This window comes from Hylobates moloch, unplaced genomic scaffold, assembly GCF_009828535.3.
Source record: "Hylobates moloch isolate HMO894 unplaced genomic scaffold, HMol_V3 SCAFFOLD_4, whole genome shotgun sequence".
Classification (NCBI taxonomy): Eukaryota; Metazoa; Chordata; class Mammalia; order Primates; family Hylobatidae; genus Hylobates; species Hylobates moloch.
This window is the reverse complement of record NW_026652279.1, coordinates 79694891-79715861: the sequence shown is the minus strand read 5'-3', so window position 1 is coordinate 79715861 and position 20971 is coordinate 79694891. Positions and strand designations below refer to the sequence as shown.

The following is a 20971-nucleotide window of genomic DNA, read 5'->3' as shown; positions in this document are numbered from 1 at the left end:
CAGGCTAGGAAACTTGCGGTGGGGAAAGAGCCACAGACTGTCATTCTTTAGAGTGTTCATGGGTGAGTTTTAGAGTCAGTGACCTGATCTTTATCTGTGAAACCTCAGGTCACATATGTCATGCTCTCCCAGGGGTTCTCATGAAGCTACCCTCAGTTGACTTCAGAGGAGAAGAAGCCTTCCCTGTTGCCGCACCTTGGAAAGGGGAAGACATACTGATCTCTATCTCCAAATGGATCCTCACTACTGTTGTCCTCAATTTCCTGTCACTCTTCTATTCCTCATGTAGATGCTGGAGGTAGTTAATGGACTAATGTTGGCAGAAAGAAGCATTATGCAAATCTTACATAGATAATATAGGAATCAATTTAAAACTAGGAGGCTACTGGCATCTATTATATATTTTTTTTTCTGGACGAAACTCTGAGATTATGGAAAAGTCTTATGATCTGGTTATATTTTAAGCCATGAATATTGCAGCTGGCACACAACAGGTACTGAGTAAATGTTGGTGCTCTTTGTCATTAGATAATGGGCCGGAGTAACACACCAGAATGATGAATGTGTTGCCTCCAAAATCCAAAGAGGCCCACTAGGTGTTGTGCCTCTTTCTTGGTTGTAGGAGGGGCCAAATGCAGCAACTTATCCTTCACCTTAGAAGGAATATCTCGACAGGCCCCACACCACTGGACCTTTAGAAGTTTTACTAAGGTAGAAGGTCCCTGAATCTTAGCTGAATATTTCTCAGTAGAGGCAGCTCTAATGGCTTCCATTTGGCCTTTCCTACCATAATAGCCCCCACTCTACCAGTTAGGGAGCCAATGTGGGGATTCTGCTAGCTGCTAAGTATGTCTATGCCAATTATGCATTCTGGCACTGGGGAAATGACCACAGGATGAGTCCGGGGACCCACTGGACCCACTGTAAGTCAGACCTGAGCTAAAACTCCATTAATTCCCTGACCTCCATCAGCCCCTACTTTAACTGGGGGACCACAGTGACATTTTGGGTCCCCTGGAATCAATGTCAGCTCAGAGCCAGTGTCCAGTAGTCCCCGAAATGTCTGATCATTTCCCTTTCCCCAGTGCACAGTTACCCTGGTAAAAAGTCTGGAGGTCTCATTGGGGAAGGATGGAAGAAAGATTCACTGCAGAAATTGTTGGTAATGTAGTGGGGTCCTTCCTCAAGGGAACCTGGCCTTCCCTTCATTAAAGGGGTTCTGAGTCTGTAAACTGGCTCAAGTCTTGACATTGATTGAGGGGCCATCATTCTTGTTTTTATAATTCAAATTGGACTTCTGTCCATTTGACATAGAAGTTTTCTCTTTATATAAATTAAATAAGAATACAGTAGGCTTCCTATCAATTTCATGTCTAGGAACACTGTGATTAATCAGCCAAAGCCAGAGCTCTACCTGAGTCAGACTATTCTGATTGCCACTTTGCCTCTGCTGTCCATTATGGTAGCTATGCCCACCTTGTCTTTAATGGTTGAGTGCTGCCACTTGGCCCAGGCCACCTCAGGATCCAATTATTACCATTATATTTAAATTTTGTAGTTGAGTGACTGCGGTTCCCACCATTAGATATGACATACAGAGAAGAGCCATTACAGGGCTCTTCAAAGATGCAGGTTCTGTCCTCACCAATCTGTTTTGCAAAGCATTGGTCAAGAGGGTATCTTCGGACCCTTCCAGCTGGGATGAGTAGGTCCAACCTGACTAATCCACTCCACCATCCCAATCTCCCTAAGCCTTTGGATCCCTTACTCTACATTAAACCAAGAGAGAAGAGGCATTTCCAGCTGGCTCTCAGTGGGCCATCTTTTAATCCATATTTCAGCTAACCAAGAAATAAACTATTAGAGCCTTTTAATTCCCAGATCTGCAACATGAAATGCAGAGACCCTGTTTAGTGGGCCCAAATCAATAAATTCAGCCTGATCCAACTCTATGTTCCTTCCACCATTATCCCACACCCTTAATATCCATTCCCATGCCTGTTTTCCAGATTTCTGTTTATATAAATTAGAAAATTCAAGCAGTTCTTTTCGAGTGTAGTGTACCTCCTCATGGGTCACGCTCTGAACCTCCCCTCTAGGGGCTTGCTGGGACTTTAGTTATAGGTCTACAAGCAAACAGAGGTGTGGGGGGTGGCTCCTGAGGAAAGTCAACATTATCTTGCCTGGCAACTGATGCAGGGGAGGCCATCACTGTTACCTCAGGTGGCACAGGGTCTATCTCCTCTGACAAAGATGGAAAGGCTGATGGCAGCATGGGTCAGGGAGGGGATGTTGCCACTACTGGCGATGGGGAAGCTGTTATTTCTGGCAAAAAAAAAAATGTTCATCAGAGTTTACAAACTCAGTGTCCCCACCTTCATCAGGTTCTACCCACACATCCCCATTGCAATTTCAGGGTCCCATTCTTTTCCAATCAATGCTCTCACTTTAACAGTAGACACCTGGCGAGGCTGTGCATGCGTCTTTCATTGCAGGTCATCCACTCGCATGATAACAACTTGTGTTTGTTTCCCCACAATTTCAGCTGTTTCTCTACAGGAGATAAGTCTCTCACTCAGGACAATCTTAGCAGATTTGAGGCTCAGTATCTACTTCTGAAGCCTGGAGATAGAATCCCTGAGTTCATCATTTTCTTTCATCATTTTGTCCACTGAACTTAGGAGCAACCAACCAACTTCATTATGTTCCTTGGTTCTCCACATGTGGTCAAAGGTATTATATATAGAGTCACTAAACTCCTTACCTCTCATGACTGATGAATCAGGAGTGTCAAATGCATTTATTTTGCATAACTCTCTAAACAGTTCACGCCAAGGACTACCAGTGCTCTCCATACTATTAGAAGTAGAGTCCTTAGAATTTGGGGGTCTAATCATATTAAGCAGCCAACTCCAGGAACCCCAAAACCAATGAAAAAACTCCATTCTTAATTTTCTGTTCCTCTAAAACCACTCCTGGTAGCAAAATCTGTATTAGTCAGGGTTCTCTAGAGGGACAGAACTAATGGACTATGCATATATGTAAAGGGGATTCTATTAAGTATTAACTCGCATGATCACAAGGTCTCTCGGTAGGCCATCTGCAGGCAAGGAGAGCAAGGAGAGCCAGTCCGAGTCCCAAAACTGAAGAACTTGGAGTCTGGTGTTCGAGGGCAGGAAGCATCCAGCATGGGAGAAAAATGTAGACTGGGAGACTAGGCCAGTCTCTCAATTTTCACATTTTTCTGCCTGCTTTTTATTCTAGCCATTCTGGCAGCTGATTAGATTGTGCTAACCCAGGTTAAGGGAGGGTCTGCTTTTCACAGCCCACCAACTCAAATGTTATTCTCCTTTGGTAACACCCTCACAGACACACCCAGGATCAATATTTTGTATCCTTCAATCCAATCAAGTTGACACTCAGTATTAACCATCACATCAATCATAATCACTAGGTAATGTTGTTAAGTTGAAATTGAGAATAGAAAGATGTCAAACTGGGTAAGAACATATCGTATCTCCTAGTGCTCTGTTTCTGGCCACTTAGGGGTGTTTTATAGAAGGTACTCCTCCATATTAATCAGGAGTATTTAAGTCTTCTTTCTTTTATGTATTCCCAGGGATTTTAATGTGAAAGAGACAAAAAACCTTCTTGAACCTATTAAAGTTCTATAGTCTACTGATATGGTTTGGCTCTGTATCTCCACCCAAATCTCACCTTAAATTGTAATAATCCCCATGTGTCAAGGGTGGGACCAGGTGGAGATAACTGAATCATGGGAGTGGGTTCCGCCATGCTGTTCTCATGATAGTGAGTTTTCAGTGGATCTGATTGTTTCATAAGGGGCTTCCCATGTCGCTCTGCACTTCTCTCTCCTGCAACCACTTTCCATCATGGTTGTAAGTTTCCTGAGGCCTCCCCAGAAATGCAGAACTGTGAGTCAATTAAACCTCTTTCCTTTATAAATTACTCAGTCTTGGGCACTTCTTTATAGTAGTGTGAGAACCACTTTTAGGATACCTTTACTATTACATAGAGAAATACTTTCAGTTTTTTGAATGAAGTCACTGCCTTTAAGCCCAAGGAGTACCCTCCCACCGGTAACCCTGAATCACTGACAGCAAGAGCTGAGGTGACCTGCAGGATTGTCAGAAGCTGACAAGCTGGGGATTCTGGGCAGTAAATAATCATTCAGATCAGTCAAGCAAGAGACATCAAGAAAACATCCATATCAGTAAGCAGAGGAATGAAGAGTGTCTAAAGTTCATTGAAATCATCTGAAACTACTGGCAGGCAGCAAAAGTAACTGATGAGAGTCCTACTGGAAAGAGGAGAAGGAAAGATTGGGAATGGGGAGTGAAGCAAAGGAGAGTTTTGAAATGGAGCCAGCTCACTCTCTTGGCCTCCAGTCCCTTTATATTCCTGTCACTTGGTTGAGATTCAGTCCGGATTGAACCTGTCTAAGAGGTAAGCCCTTGATAACTACAAAGAGGTGGTTGGATGTCTGAGTAGTGGACACTCAATCTACACTTGCTATGGTAAAAGACAGATATATTTTTCCAGCATTGGCATTTCTCTGACACTAATATCGGTGAACATGTTCTGTACACCTTTCATGATGTTATAAACTTCAATCACCATTGCTTCATCTTTCATGCTTACAGACTGAGTGATCCTTTTGCCCTCCCACATGTGGCCATCCCTCTCTCTCCTCAATAATTCAAGTTTACTAGTCTCCAGACTTTCTTCTTCATATACATATGATATTATTTATTTATTTTTTAGAGACAGGGTCTCATTCTGTCTCCCTGGCTGGAGTGCAGTGGCTTGATCATAGTTCACTGCAGCCTGGACTCCTGGGCTCAAGCAATCCTCCTGCCTCAGCCTCCAGAACAATAGCTAGGACTACAGACACGTGCCACCATGCGTAGCTAAGGTTTAGATTTTTTGTAGAGATGGGGTCTCCCTATGTTTCCTTAAGCTTGTCTCAAACTTCTGGCCTTAAGTGATCCTCCCACCTTGTCCTCCCAATGTGCTGGGATTACAGGCTTGAACCACCATGGCTACCAGACTTTCTTCAACTTCCCCTTTCTTTTCTGAGGAAAATAAAAAAGATATGCATCTCATTTTCCAAATGTGGAGTCTCCATATTTTAGAACAAAGGCAAAACAATGATTTCCATATTCCCAAAAGCTTTCTTTCCGATCCCAGCATTCTCCAGGCTCCAAATGCTCATTGAACAGTTGTATTCATGGATTAATACAGCGCGTCTTCCATTTTAATGTGCATATGAGCTGCCTGTGGATTTTGTTAAAATATAGGTACTAATTCAGTAGGTCCAGTGGGGCCGAAAATTCTGCTCTTTTAGGATGTTCCTGGATGATGCTGCTGGTGTATACACCATACCCTTAGTGGCGATACATTAGTACAATAATTGTTAGAGCCTTTCTCTGTGTCAGAAGAAACCATTCTGAGAATAGTGTATTCTTCCCATTCCATCCCCATCTCCAAAAACATGAATTCTTATTTTTTCACATTGGCATACATTTATTGATTTTTTCTTTTTTCTTTTTTTTTTTTGAGATGGAGCCTTGCTCTGTTGCCAGGTTGGACTGCAGTGGTGCCATCTCGGCTCACTACAACCTCCGCCTCCTGGGTTCAAGTGATTCCGCTGCCTCAGCCTCCAGAGTAGCTGGGGCCACAGGCACGCCACCACACCCAGCTATTTTTTTTTTTTTTTCGCATTTTAGTAGAGACAGGGTTTCGCCACATTGGCCAGGATGGTCTCAGTCTCCTGACCTTGTGATCCTCCCACCTCGGCCTCCCAAAGTGCTGGGATTACTGGCATGAGCCACCGCGCCAGGCCAATTTATTGGTTTTTCTAAGGAAATAAACACACAAGATTTCACTGCAATTTATTTATGTAAATTTAACATTACTAAAATTTGGATGAGTTTAATGTTTGCTGAATATTTTAAAATATACTTATTATATGTTTCTTGTGATAACCTGAAACTTGTCATCAAGGCATACACATCATATTAGGCTGTACTTGTACTGCTATAAAGGAATATCTGAGACTGGATAATTTATAAGAAAAAAAGGTTTAATTAGCTCATCTTTCTGCAGGCTATATAGGAAGCATGGCCCAGGCATCTGGTCAGCTAGGGCAGCCTTAGGGAGCCTTTACTCATGGTGGATGGCAAAGCTGGAGCAGGCATGTCACACGATAAAAGCAGGAGCAAGAGAGAAGAGAAGGTGTCATACTTTACAACAACCAGGTAAGTCAGGAAGTCACTCACTATTGTGAAGACAGCACCAAGCTGTAAGAGATCCACCCCCATGGCCCAAACACCTCCCACCAGGCTCCACCTCCAACATTGGAGGTTACAGTTCAACATGAGATTTGTAGTGAGGTCATCTATTCAAACCATACCATACATCCATAAAATGAAATTGGCAAACAACTGAGATGATACCTAATAGGGGGTGACCCAAGCTAAAGACAAAGCTATCTGATGCTATAAGTTTATTCAAAATGATACAAATGGGGACCAATAAATTCAACTATCTCTAGTCACAGCTCTAGCAAAAGTTTGTACCAAGGGCTAAAAATTTGTGCTATCCCAATCTGTGAATGAAGAGATGGGGAATCTGTTTTATAGTTAAAAATCTAGTCCTGGGGGTTAATGGGTTATAAGACTTATATTAAAGGGTTAGAACAAGAGACCAACGTAAATAAATTCAATAGGCAGGGGAGAAAGGAGGAACACACTCCATTTAAAGCTAGACCTAGTTGGGAGATGATATTAAGTCTCATCTAAGGGGTTTTAGTAAGCTGCACACATCCTTCCTCAGATCAGTTTAAGAGATTTCAGGAAAAATCAGGTATGTTTCCCCTTATAGATTATTTTACTATACATCAATGGTGATTGCAGCTCCAGTATAAATAGGAGATTCCACTGAATCTCACTTGAATAAAATAACTATCTGTATCTTAGGGCTTCTATATTTCTTCATTATTTTTTATATCCTTCTGTGGCAAATGTGGACATTTTATGACTTTTGGCAAGACATTTTGAAAGTCTAAACTGTATTTACGTATATTTCTTGTCCCCATGATTATCTGACATTTTTAGGGAGAAGAAACACTTATTTCCCACTCCTGATGGTTTCTTCCAAACAGCAGGGAAACTCCATTAGTTGGTGACGCTGCCGCTCTCCACTTCCTCGCACACCTGTTTGTGAGTACTGGAAAAAACTGGGCAGGGAAACCTGGCTCCTTTTCTTCTTCTTTGTGAGGTCTGCTTGCCTACAGAAGTCATATGCTCTTGGGCATGTGATCAATTTAAATGCAAAGGCCCCGTCCCCTGGAGAGGCTTATGGGGGTCCAAGGCTGTAGGTGACCAGAGGGTTATGTTGTTCTGATTCTGGCATCAATCGTAGGAAATCCATTGTTGGCACATGCTCAAGCTGCATTCTCCAAACTTATTAGTGACAAAAGTGATATTTTGGTTCCTAACTATAGAATCTTTTGTCGTACTTCTCTGTTGTTTCACACTTCGTCAGAGAAGAGTGGTAATATTTACTTGGCATTCCTTTGAACCTCAGCATTATTCATCTTCATTAACATTCAGAGAACTCCAGAAGGCTGGTTCTAACAGGAAATACGTGGTTTCTTCCTTATGATTATGTGTACATGGATTGTAGTATTTATTAATAATTGCCTCAAAATCAAGACTTGGGGAACTTGGCTTGAGAAAATTGAAATGCAACTTCCAACTTCAACTTTATCATCGAATAGACTTTAGAACTCAATCTCTTTGGATTTCAGTTACCTAATACATAAAATGGGGTTCAAATGTGTACCGCCTAAATTGAAGCATGGCTGAGAGGTTAGAATTGAATGTGAAAATATATTGAAAATTATAAAACAACACAACAAATGTGTGTCATTATTCTAATAATTCATTATGTGTATGTAGCAAACACATATTAGAAAAGTAAGTGGCATTACTTTTGATTTTATTCAATTTGCTTCCCTTTATAGAAAGCTGGAATAAACCATTTTTTCCTTCTAGAAACACTACTACTCTTTATTTATTGGGTCAGATTCTTATTGTATACTATAACGTGCACTTTCTTCTATGGTGACTTTTTATGTACATTAAGAATGGATCATTTTTATATGTAAGTTCTAAGGTAGGCTGAAAATATTTCCTTGTCACATAAAGATCTTTAAAAGTGAATTATGTTTATGCTACTTATGTAGTGTTTTTTTAATGATGTAAATATCACCTTGTTTTATTGTCAAACATTTTTAGACTTAGTACTTTTAGTTATATGAAGTGCTAAATGACATTCGTTAGCCTATTTTAGCATAGGCACTTTAAAATGTCAACCAAACAGATGTTCCACTATAAACATGAATAAAAATGAAGGCATAGTAAGACTAAATATAGGGTATTTTATTATGTTAATATTAATATTACTTAAACTTCAGTAGTGATGAAATTGTATATAATTAATGAAGAAGACAAGAAAGACTTCCAAGTTTATAATTTACAAAAATGTCGTAGTTGGTTTAGTTATTTTTTAAAGTTAAAAAATAATTTATTAATTTTTAATGGCAAGATTATAGGAATAAAGTTAAGCAGATATGGCTTACAGTGTTACCCTGATCATCTCTGATTTTGCTTCTAGTGTTATTCTGACACTCCTAAATCTCAGTACCATCTCATGTTCAACACTCAAGTGGATGCTATGAATTGATTATATATATTTATGTACATGTGTATATGTAATGTGTAACAAAAAGCGGGAGGAAGACCTATGCTCTCCATATATATGTCATTTTCCCACAGTTTTGTATATATCATAGCCCCTACATACTTTGAATTTTTAAAATGTGTAATTAATTAAAAAAAACTATGTTAAGCTAAATTAAAATACCACATAAAACAAGTTTCCTTTAAAATTTTGACTCTTTGTGGCTGGATTAAAAAACTCTTGTTTCTGTGAAGATGTTCATATAACATTTTGGCCCTTCCTGAACTGATAACATTAATAATAGTGATATAATAATGTAACATCCTTGGACATTTTTCTTTTACTACAACTTTTTTTCCTACTTTTTAAATGCCTGCTGTGTATCAGGGGCTTGGGAAGGTGATGTATACGTATCTTATTTGATATATTTGTTTTTAATTGAAATTAAATTGATAAAAAAATTTTATCTTAAAACACATTTTTCCCAATTCAAAGTAGAAAATACATTTAAAGAGTGCTTAAATTTCAAAAGGTGTATGTAAAAATAATTCAGAAGTATAAAGCAAACAACTCTAAGATTATTAATAATGTGAATTCTCATGAATATTCATTATGGGCTAAATATAGCCCTTGTGTACATTACGAGACTTTCTTCAAAGTTAAAGAAAATGTATATTCATGGAAAAAAGTCAATTTTGTTCCAGAGAATTGTTCATAGTCTCAGCGTCGCTATGTAAAAATACCATATTATAGGCCGAGTGCAGTGGCTCATGCCTGTAATGCCAGCACTTTGGGTGGCTGAGGCGGGCAGATCACCTGACGACAGGAGTTCGAGACCAGCCTGGCCAACATGATGAAATCCTGTCTCTACTAAAAATACAAAGATTAGGGCCGGGCGCGGTGGCTCACGCCTGTAATCCCAGCACTTTGGGAGGCCGAGGCGGGCGGATCACAAGGTCAGGAGATCGAGACCATCCTGGCTAACACGGTGAAACCCCGTCTCTACTAAAAATACAAAAATATTAGCCGGGCGTGGTGGTGGGCACCTGTGGTCCCAGCTACTCGGGAGGCTGAGGCAGGAGAATGGTGTGAACCTGGGCGGCGGAGCTTGCAGTGAGCCGAGATTGTGCCACTGCAGTTCGGCCCGGGCAAAAGAGCGAGACTCCGTCTCAAAAAAAAATACAAAGATTAGCCGGGCATGGTGGTGTGTGCTTGTAGTCTCAGCTACTTGGGAGTCTGAGGCAGGAGAATTGCTAGAAGCCGGGAGGTGGAGGTTGCAGTCAACCGAGGTAGCGCCAGTGCACTTCAGCCTGGGTGACAAGAGCGAGACTCTAAAAAAATAAAAACCTCAAAAACCATATTATAGATACTTTCTATTTACATGAGTAATGCTTTCCTGCTGGTGGTTATTCAAAGAAGCCCTTGGATGATTCCTTTTTCAAATAAATATTAATTCTCTAATTTGCCCGGTAGGTCTAAGATGTCATAAACTAAGTTTTCTGAAAATAAGAAACGCCACAAAGTCTATCTTTAATTATCAATTCACATACAAAATTAGAAAAACACAAGCTTTTAAATTAGTTGACTTACTATATTTTGAAGCATTTTTGTATGATGGAAAAATATTTCAACTTTTTACTTCATACTTAAGAAGTAAATTCCAAAATAAAATAAAACCTCTTTGCTGTTTTTCCTTTCTTGTCAACAGGGGTTTAAACAATAATAAAATAATATAATAATAAAGGAATAGTAAAATAAGTTGAAAATAATAAGTGATTCACATTGTTACTATTTTAGATATTACAAATGATGTTATTTGACTCCATAGTTATGTGATAAATTTTACTATCCTTTTTTTTTTTTTTTTTACAAATTAACAATCTAAGCACCAGAGAATGTAAGTAACTTGCCAAAAGTTTCTGACCTAAAGGAATACAGTGAAATTAAAAGCTATCTTAATTCCTATTCAAGCAAAGGTGAAAATACATCATGTAAGACAGAATGTCTTCACTGACTCCCTACTAATCCATAATTTTTTTCTCTTTGTTGTCAGAAAAAAAATCTGTTAGAAAATGTTGATAATGGTTTTTGACAAATTTTTATTAAATTCAAGTTCTTTTACTTTTATTTATTGTTTACAGAGGTCACCAAATATAAGTGCTAAAACTTTGAAAGTTTTAAAGCTGGTTTATTAGATTCTAATTGCTGCTGTAACAAATTACCACAAAGTTAGTGGCTTAAAACAAGACACATTTGTTCTCTTATAGTTCTGAAGGTCAGAAGTCCGAGAGGAATTTTGCCATAAGATGGATTATATCTAGAGTCCCATCTGTGCTTAATTTAGAATATTGAAATAATGAGATTTGGAAATTTTGAGCTGGTCAGACTTATATAAGATTTTGGATTTAAAATGATGTTTAACTTTTAAGACTTGAAAATGGGGTGAATGTATTGCATGTGAGACAGACATGAAGTTTTGGGGGTCAGGGAGTGTCTTCTGCTGAGGTGGCACAGGGAATCCATGAGTCACACACCTAATTTCATCAATAGTCCTCTTTATGACTGAATAATTTGACCTTTTGATACTTCAGAGGCACAAGTAAAAGTTGTTCAACCACATCCCTGTCTTTCACTCCGGAGCCAAGTCACTTCCTGACAATGAATCTCCAATTTAGCATCTTTTGCACTTTTGGATAGGCTGAGAAATCTCCCAGTCAGCAGAGCCTACTTTATTTTTGCTTAACAGTTATTGCTTCAGTCTAATTGTTTCCTATCAGATTTTATTACAAGTAGCAAGAATGAACTAAGCTGCACCTCTTGATGACGTGTTTCTCATTTCCTTAGGAGATCTCATGAGCAGTGCTTTTAACATTCCTATTTTGTTGTTGTTGTTGTTGTTTTTTAAGATGGAGCCTCACTCTGTCTCCAGGCTGGAGTGCAACCTCCACCTCCTGGGTTCAAGTGGTTCTCCTGCCTTAGCCTCCCGAGTAGCTGGGACTACAGGCACGTGCCACCACGCCCAGCTAATTTTTGTATTTTTAGTAGAGATGAGGTTTTACCATGTTGGGCAGGATGATCTCGATCTCTTGATGTTGTGATCCGCCCGCCTTTGTCTCCCAAAGTGCTGAGATTACAGGTGTGAGCCACCGAACCGGGCCTAATATTCTTATTTGTATCAACAGCCTGTTTCTGATGATTTAGGGATTCTCTAAGGTGACATAGGCTTTCTTCACCACGCCTCTCATTTCCTTGTGCATTCTCACTGTCAGAATCACTACCAACCATATTTCTACTAATAGTCTCTTCAAGGAAATTTATACTTTTCCATCCCCTGCTTCATAATTCTTCCAGCCTCTTCCCATTACCAAATTCCAAAGTCATTTCTACCCTTCAGGATATTTTTTTCAGCAGTGTCCCACTTCTAGGTATTCGTTTTCTATTGCTGCTCTAACAAAATATTACAAACCTAGGGGCTCAAAACAACACAGAGTTATTCTCTCACAGTTCTGCATATTCGAAGCCCAAAATGAGTCTTTCTTGGATAAAATCAAGGAGTCGGCAGGACTGGTTCCTTTCAGAGGCAAGAGGAGAGAACCTGTTCTTTGCCTCTTCCAATGACCAGAGGCAACTGAAGGTTACTTGTCTGCCACAAATCACTTCCTTGTCTGCTTCTGTTGTCACATTACCCTCTCTCCAGTCAAATATCTCTGCCTCCCATTTACAAGGGCATTTATAATTTCACTGGGAACACCTTGAAAAACCAGGGTGATTCCCACATCACAAACTCTGTGATTTAATCACCTCTGCAAAGCCTCTTTTATTACGTACAGTAACATACTGACAGCTTCTGGGGATTCAAATGTTAGCATCTTTGGGGATCATTATTCGGCTTACTACAGTTTAATATCATCCCGTGTCCATTTTGATATTCTAGCTTTAGTCAACTCTGAAATTCAATTATATTTTAGTTGTGCACAAACTTAAAACTATAATTTTATTACTGACAATTTGACCAAATGCTGTGTTATTTTTTAGTAATGTAATATGATTATGTATAATACAGGTAATTTGGGGTTTAAAATAAGTTATTATATTAAGATTATGCAGAGATCATTCCTGTTATAGCCAAGATGTGAAATTATTTTGAAAATGATTCATTATGTTGTTTCTGCAAGTACAACCTATCAGAATACACCATATTTTGTTAGATCAGGGAGAAGAAAGAATATGAGGCCAAAAAGTGTGTTAGAAAAGAATTGCTTGCTCGATTATTTATGATTGACATTAGCTATGAAATATAAGATGACTGTGTAATCAAGTTTGGTTTTTCATAAATTTGGGACTCACGCTTTGTATGTATGCATGTATTAAGAAAAGGACATATCACTTTGGGAGGCCAAGGCGGGCGATCATGAGGTCAGGAGTTCAAGACCAGCCTGGCCAAGATGGTGAAACCCCATCTCTACTAAAAATAAAATACAAAAATTAGCCAGGCGTGGTGGCAGGCTCCTGTAATCCCAGCTACTTGGAAGGCTGAGGCAGAGAACTGCTTGAAGCTGGGAGGTGGAGGTTGCAGCAGTGAGCGAAGATTGCGCCACTGCACTCCAGGCCTGGGTGACAAAGTGACACTCTGTCTCAAAAAAAAAAAAAGGACATATTACACATTTACAAAGGAGTCGTTTGAGGATTTCCCCCCACCAGATTATAGGAAACCGAAAGCAAGTTTCAACAAATAGATAAAATGTAAAGTTGGCACTACCCTTAAAGGAAACTAGTTTTCTCTTATACACAGTACAACCACAAAGTTATGAGTCTTGTTCCACAAACTGTAAAGGAATATCAGTTTCATTTCATCATGGGCACTTGGTATTCGAGCTAGTTTTACTTCTCTTGCAATGGAAGCTTTCACCACATCCTAAAACCTGCTCACCCTGTGCTTTAATTATGTTGGTAACACAGACAACTTTTAATCCAGCATCCTCAGAGTCAAACTCTGATCCCCTCCATACCCAATTAACAACCAATTTTTGTTCCATTCATGTCCACAGCCGCTAAACAAATTCACTTCCATGAAACTGCTCCTCTTGTCTATTCATAAGCATTCCAGTTAGCCTTCCTCCTCACAATCTTGCTCAACTTCAATTCATGTTCTATAGAGTGGCTCAAATGTTTTTTCCCTAAAATGCTAATTTAATCATGTCACTTATTTTCTAAAAGTCTTTCACAGTAACTTCGGGTTTAAGTCCAAAGTCTTTAATTTAATATACACAGATATCAGGATCTGGCTTGCCTGTATTTACCAGTTACCTCCTCTCAGATCCCTCTCTTTTGATCATCTTCAGAAAGAATTAAATACTCTTCCTTGGGTCCCCTTCTTGACACTCATCACAGCTGGTCTGTTTTATGGACCCACAATGCTGCATGTAATTTTCATAAACTATCATTACTCTTGATGACACTCTTACAAGGTATGGATTAGAAATGCCCCATTTTAGATAAAGAAATATATCTATAGATGTTATATAACATTTCCTTAGTCAAATGTAAGGTAGCAAAGCCAGGTGTGGTGGCCTGCCCCTGTAGTCCCAGCTACTTGGGAGGCTGAAGCAGGAGGATCACTCAAGCCCATTAGTTCAAGGCTGTAGGGAGCTATGATCACACCACTGCACTGCAGCCTGGATGACAGAGCAAGACCCTGTCTTTAAATAAATTTTTAAAGAAATTTAAGTAGCAGAGTTGAGATGTAACCCTGTACATATTTAACTATTTACTGTACTTTCTACTATACTATAGTTCATGTATCACCAAAATATTGTGTGTATATCTACTGTAATAGTCAGCATGGTTCTCAGCTTTCTCCACACTAGATAGTGGCTCCTTAGGGAAAGAATAATATCTGTATTCTAAGTATATAATATTGTGTCTAGTACACAGTTCGGTCTTCATTCAATGTTTGTTGGATGTTTATTCCATTTTGAGAACCTGTTTCTCCCTTCGTGACATTGTGGCCAGAGAGCAGTAATTTGTATGCACAGGAATGGAAAGGCATGTAAGTAGAAGGATTAAAATCAACAAGCAGAATCCGAGTCCATCACTTAGAACATTTAGATATAGTAGGTAAGCCCTGTAGGGGCTATTTATTCCTAGATTCTGTGCTTTTGGATTGTATCTATGCCTTTCGATGAGGAGTCCACGTACCTTGAGGAGGTAGCGTGATTCAGTTTTGCAGTGGCTAACTGAAAACACTTACGTTAACACATTTTCTAGCCAATTCTGTGTCTGCGTGTGTTTAATAACATTAAGATCAAAACAATCATTGCTAATGTTTTTAGAGCTAATTTAATTTGAAATTCCAAATTAAGCAATTAAAAAATAGATACTGTTGAATTGACCTTATAGATTAATTATAGGAAGAGGAAAAGATATTTTGAGTAGTTAGCAAGGATAAAATAAGTTGTCAGTGCATCCAGAAAAAAAGGATGTAGGTTTCCAAGGATTTTGGGGAAAACCGGCAAAACAGGAGACAAAGCAGGAAAAACTATGGAATGTCTTGTGTTTTCGTTTCTTTGTTTCTTTGACTGAGGCAGTGGAGTGACTCAAGAACACAACAGGGTTTATCCAGTCAGGGTTAAAATTTCAGTGAGGGTTACACGAGCAATATATCCATTGTGATTAGTAGATCCAAGACCAGTGTGTCATGAAAAGTATTATTATTGAGAACAACCAAAAGAAACAAATGGTAGTTAATACTGGAGCCATATATTATCTAGCTAGTTCTGTCTTGGTTGAATGCCTGAAAATAATCTGGGGAGAGCTTTGTTCTATGGCCTAGAATGTATTGTATGTAAAAAGTCCTTTTGTTCTTGGGTGCTTGAGAATTCCCAGGTATAGTATATAGCTACTGTTTCTCCCAAATAACTTTGCTAGAATTAGATGCAGACAATTAATCTCGTAGTTGTCTATCACATATCATGTGTCCTATTCTACAGGCATGATTCTTCCTCTAGAAGAAATTTGAGACTAGGAAACGAGCATAGGCTCATTCTCCTTGTTCTTTGTGTAAGTTGGCTTATGATGAGAGTAACCATAAAGGCCAGAGTTTAGTATTACCCAGGAGATTAGGAACCACATAGAGAGGGTAATGGGTTTAAACCAGGGAGCCAAGAAATGACTCTTACAAATTAAGAATAGTTTGCCACTGTTTAAAATAATCCTGGTTTACTTTTTATGCCTAATTCAGTTCCACATCTTAGAGCCAGCAACCATCCAGATGGTGGTAGTTCTTTGGGAGTTGACATTATTTTAAAAGGTCACCTCAGGCAAATTATAACTGGCACCTCTTTCTTATCAGAGAGCAAACATCTGTGAACTTGCTCCAGTTTTGAATCATCAGTGAAGCAGTTTCCCACGGCAGCTTCTTGCTGACTTTCTTTCTGGGTGAACTCTGTGAACTATTTATTTTTCCTATTAAAAATTGTCACATGCATTATATAGACAGTCCCATAATGTTCCTAAAATTTTGTCACTGAAATTTGAGTCAAGAGGTATTCGGTTTTTAATTTAGAACTATACCATAGATTTACTTGGAATAACATTAACATTAAGGAAGTGTCCCCATATAAGATGTATTTTGTTCACTGTAGTGTCACTACATCCCAGCTAACTTATAACATTTACTCTAGTGCCTCTATGCTAATAAAATAATAAAATATGTATAATTGCATTATATACAAATAAAATACTATATTTAAATTTTATGTTCCAGAAGTTCCTGTCCTCTTTCTTTTTTTTTTTGGAGGGTGGCGGGGAGCAGAGTTTCACTCTTGTTGCCCAGCCGGGAGTGCAATAGTGCGATCTCGGCTCACAGCGACCTCCACCTCCTGGGTTCAAGCAATTGTCCTGCCTCAGCCTCCCAAGTAGCTGGGATTACAGGCGTGGGCCACCAAGCCTGGCTAATTTTGTATTTTTAGTAGAGACAGGGTTTCACCATGTTAGTCAGGCTGATCTTGAATTCCTGACTCAAGTGATCCACCCACCTTGGCCTCCAAAACTGCTGGGATTACAGGTGTGAGCCACCGTGCCCGGCCTCCTGTCCCCTTTCAATATTAGACAGGAAAAATGCATTAAAATTATGAACCAGTTGTTCACATTTTCACATTACCCTTCAGTCCTCTCATCTACAGATTTAAAGAACTTCTGATTCTTCTGTTGTATACAGGCATTTGTTACATGGATACATTATGGAAAGAGGCAGATTGGAGAATGGAAATATATCTTTTATTTTACCACCTTGAAGTGTGTACTGTTAGTTTGCCAAACCAGTAAGAATTGATGCTCAAATTGAAGATACAGAGGCCATTAATTATGAATGAAAGTTTAAATGATGCCCAGTGTACTTTTTGCATTTAGTGGATTTTATTTATTTTCTTCCAGACACCCACTTGAGCAACTACGAAGACTCATACTCGGTAGCAGGGTCTTGTTCTGAATTCCAGCCCTATACCTAAAGTCTGGTTTCTTTGCTTGGTTTGGGTTAACTTTCCCACCACTTCTAAAACGTGGTAGGACTTACTCAGGTCCTTGTCCCTTTAACATTCTTGATACAGGCGACTCATCCTTCTCTGTGTTGTGGATAACATGCTGTAAATACTTTTTGGTGTAACTTTTACAAAAATAAAAAATAGAAGTCCCAAATATTTTAAGTTGTTCCTTGATTAAAATTAGGTTGAGAGAAACTTAATTGAAAGAAGTTTTGAGAAAATACAAGTGATTTTGAAAATAAAAATTACTGGATTAACAATAAGCCCTTGTTTATGTTGATAAGAGAGGAAGCTAACAAAGGTGTATGTATCAGGTACAAGTATTTATGTAGAATCATACTTATTTTGTGTCTTGTCATTAGAAATTTAACTTTTAAGTCTGATTGCCATAATGATAAAAGACTTTCCTATAATTTTTAATTTTTGTTGTTGTTGTTAGAAGGTTAGTTGACATAACCTTAAGGGTATGAATGTTTGATATAGAAAGCTAAATTCACAAGAGCGTTATTTGTAGAAAACATGTTTACTTAGTTTAGGTGGTAAATTATTTTTAGCATATGAGGTTGGATTGTCTCAACATCATTGCATTAATTAGCCTGTGAACCACAACTCCACTGATCCAAATTAAAAATAAATATTACACAATTCACTATAAATCATAATGCAGAATATTGATTTTTTCTTTTGAAATTGGCCTAATTATGTCCCTTTATCTAAGCACTACCTCTAATACACACTCCTATTTCCAGGGTAAGGTACCTGTAGGGATGCTTTTCTTTTATGTTCATGGGTGATACAACCATTTAGCATGCGACACGACTAGTCAATCGAATTATCTTTCTTGCATACATGGAACTGGGGTTTTGTGACACTGGTGTATCATTGTGAACATTTAAAAAGACAGGATATGTCTTGGACGTGGAGAAGCAAATAATACTGGCCTTAGAAACAAATAAGAGACCACAAAGAAAGCAAAGATAAGATGTTTGGCACTAAGAAGAAAAAGAGAATGTTACCCAAGTTCCTTGATTCTTTCTAGTTCTTCTTAAAGCCTGGCTACATGTTGTCTGCCCTGTGTTTTATGAGATACCTTTTGATTATTTCTAATGAATTATCTGCTTTGGTTCAAGCTACTTTGAATGATATTCTATTTCCTGCAAACTATGACTCTGAATAAAAATAGCCTTGTGCAAATTTTTCATATCCCGTGTCTTATTACTATTTGGAACCCTTGATGTAAAACATTTATGAAAATGTTACTGAGGCTGTCGTATCTCTTAGGCATCATCCCAGGTACACATGATTACATTTCTAGTACTAGCTATATCGATTCTCTAAGTTCCTTCACCACTCTGGTGTTTAGTCTTGGGCTTGGTTTGGGTTATTTGATGTCCTCAAGTAGCCTACATTTCTTTTAATTACTCAAGTATGGTGCACTGGTATTATTCTCTGGACTTCCTTGGTAACTGTCATAATAGTTTGTTTTATATTAAAGTTACTGGGGCAACTCAATGTCTGTTACAGCAAAGATTGCAGATTTAGAAATCACCTGAATGTGTTATAGAAAAATATGAATGTCTGGAGTGGGGTTTGGGACTTATTTTTATTTACAGAATCTGAAGTGTAGCCTCATTTGACAACTGCCTACCACTCTTAGAATAATATAAGCATATGATCTTCAGTGAAACTCAACGACCTTCCATTTCCCCATTTATAATTCTGGTTTGAAGGACATATATAGGCCACAGTCGTAGGTAGCAGAGTTTTCAGACTAAGAAAGAAGGTCCAACTTCCTCATTAAGCGGCCATTTCACTGTTTAGACCTGTATTTGGTTTACTCTTCTCTCTTGAAACCCTTGAGAAATATAGTGCCTTTCTCCCATTTTGGAGGGGAACTTCAAACCACAACCGACTTAAACACTTGGAAGAAAGACCTGGCAGAATTAGAGCAGATTCAGTTGAAGGGAGGTGACAAGTAGATTGGTTCAATTAGGTCTTTGTATTTTATAAACAAACAAACAAAAAGAACTATTTTCTTTCCTTTGTGACTGACTGTACTACTCATTAAAATGGCATCTGGGGGGGCCAAAATCATGTTGGAGACTGAGGATGTTGGTCTCTTTCTCTGTTCCAGTCCAAGTTCACAAATGGTTAAGCCCAGTGTGTTGAAGTAGGAAAGCACAAAGAAATTGCAGGCCAACTTCTTGAAAGAAGACATACATGTGGCCAAGAAATATATGAAAAAATTCAATAGCACTGATCATTAGAGAAAAGCAAATCAAAACCACAATGAGATATTATCTTGCACCAGTCAGAATAGCCATTATTAAAACGTCAAAAAAACAACAGATGCTGGCAAGGTTTGGGAGAAAAACGAGTACTTTTACACTGGTGGTGGTAGAAATGTAAATTAGTTCAACCTTTATGCAAGATAGTGGCCATTACTCAAAGACCCAAAAGCAGAAATGCCATTTGGCCCAGCAATCCCATTACTGGGTATGTACCCAAAATAACATATAAATAATTCTATTTTAAAGATACATGCACACGAATGTTCGTTGCAGCACTATTCACAATAGCAAAGACATAGAACCAACAAAAATGCCCATCAATGATAGAGTGGATAAAGAAAATGTGGTACATATACATCATGGAACATTATGTAGCCACAAACAGGAATGAGATCATGTCCATTGCAGGGACACGGATGGAGCTGGAAGCCATTATCCTCAGCAAACGAATGCAAGAACAGAAAACCAAACACCACATGTTCCCACTTATAAGTGGGAGCTGAATCATGAGAACACATGGACACATTTTGGGGAATAACATATACTAGGGCCTATCAGGATATTGGGGGAGAATAGCTAATGGAGGCTGGAGTTAATACCTAGGCGATGGGATGATCTGTGCTCCAAATATCCATGGCACAGGTTTACCTATGTAACGCACCTGCACATCCTGCACATGTACACTTGAACTTTAAATAATAGTTGAAGAAAAAAAAAAAAACACTGAATATAATTAGGGCTTAGGTCAATACAAAAAAAAAAAAAAAGAAATTGCAGGCCAAAGCCTGGAGAGTAAGTTTTCCATATAGTGTCTTCCACATAATGCTATCCATTAGGAACTACCTGCACCTTTGTAGCTGCAGGGTCATTTCAAGAACCTGGGATACAATCAGATACAACCATCATTGTCTCTTTTAATTACACATTTAACTCATATTTAACATGCTGCCTTATAATTGTGCCTATGCTTTAATAGTTTTTGAATGAAGACAAATGTTCTTTATTAACTTCTTTTGTAATGTTTTTGAACTTTCAAAGGAAAATGACTTCATGCATTGAAAAAGACTGCAATCATAATTTTCTTCCTAACTGGGCTCATCCTCTCTGTAATTTGGAGACAGGTAAGTTTGTGTATATGGATTGTGATAGTCATGCACATCATCTCTTTTAGTGTCTGACATCTAAACTATATTTTCAAATCTGATTCTAAAAACGATTCTAAAAGGATTCTAAAAGGAGATATATATATCTCTCCTAAACTCTTTAAAAATCCTGGTCATAGCATTAATAAAAAAGATATCTGAGAATATTCTGGCAGAGTTGAGATTCTTGATTAAAAGCAGACTTATTTTGTGTTTATGCATTGGTAAT

The 20971-nt window shown here is 38.5% G+C and overlaps 1 long non-coding RNA gene across 1 annotated transcript in view; it reads left to right on the top strand.

Annotated features, from left to right (window-relative positions):
* Positions 1-20697, top strand: part of LOC131383269 (uncharacterized) — a 54716-nt gene extending 34019 nt beyond the window's left edge. The window contains exons 4-6 of the long non-coding RNA XR_009213165.1: positions 6130-6281; positions 7140-7244; positions 20639-20697. This is a non-coding gene — a long non-coding RNA (uncharacterized LOC131383269). The remainder of the gene's footprint in view (positions 1-6129; positions 6282-7139; positions 7245-20638) is intronic.
* The last annotated feature ends 274 nt before the right edge of the window (positions 20698-20971 follow it).